Source organism: Rhagoletis pomonella, unplaced genomic scaffold, assembly GCF_013731165.1.
Source record: "Rhagoletis pomonella isolate Grant_MI unplaced genomic scaffold, Rhpom_1.0 Rhpom_scaffold_00016, whole genome shotgun sequence".
Taxonomy (NCBI): domain Eukaryota; kingdom Metazoa; phylum Arthropoda; class Insecta; order Diptera; family Tephritidae; genus Rhagoletis; species Rhagoletis pomonella.
In genome coordinates this window covers 4908910-4910066 of record NW_023458570.1, presented here as the reverse complement: position 1 = coordinate 4910066, position 1157 = coordinate 4908910, and positions in this window count along the sequence as shown.

The following is a 1157-nucleotide window of genomic DNA, read 5'->3' as shown; positions in this document are numbered from 1 at the left end:
TTTAAATACAAGCGATTTTTTATGGGTCCCCCATTACATTTTTTGAGGCTTTTAGGGGTCCTATAAGAAATAGTTGTTAATAGAAAATGGTTAAATTAATAATTGGGTAGTGTTATTGAAAATCTCCAAAAGAGAAGCAAAGTTTTCCGATCGAAATATATTAATTCTCAAGAATTCTGCTCGAAAACTTGTTTTTTCCCCGTATAAAATACATGGAAAACTTTGAGTGCTTTGAGCGACCCCTAAATATTTTATGATTTCCAAATAAAAACTACTTTTTTCGGTATAGGTAGTACAATCCTAGAGGTTGAGAGCATTAAAATTCCTACTTTATTTTTTTTTTTAGCACCCCAATGTACGTAGTATGTACTACATACATACATACTTACATACGTAGTGTACTACATTCATATACCGATAGCTTAGAGTGAAAAATTGTTAAGTCCAAATTTCAAAATTGTATAGGTGAGGAAAAAAACTTCTTACAGCCATTTTCTTCAAGTATTTCGCAAAACTTTGAATACAACATTTTGCCTGTTTAAAACAAAACTCCATACGAATCAGAGGGATTCGATCTTTATTAAAATATTTCGTACTATTTGGGCCATATCGAATTTTCGGAGCTTTCCTTGGACTTAGCAAATTTTCCTTTCATTGAATATAAAACAATGACCTTCAAAAAATGAGTTTTCATAAAAAGTGGACTAAGCAACTTTTCACTCTAAGCTAGCTGTATCTTTATTGAATTGGTATGAACATTAATTAAACCCTACTGATATATTAATCACTTTCTTGTTAATACAAATAATGTAAAAATTTATTAAATTGTCATAATAATATAAAAAAGTTAACAAAATAGTGAGCTACTTTTTAGGTACATACATTTGATAGCAAAAATTGTCAAATTAGGCACAATTGGAAATTTCGATTTTTCATCCCTGATGCATACGGCTATGTACCTATACATATGTGTACATACTTAAGTTTGAATGAACATACACATATACGAACTCATTTGTTGCAAGTGGTTTTGATATTCGTATCCAGTTTGATCGTTTTGATCCAAGTGGATCAGAAGTGATACATTTTCCAATGAATTTTGGAGGGATGCTTTTTAAATTTTGATACTTTTCCAATCGTGTAAAAAAATGCCCGTA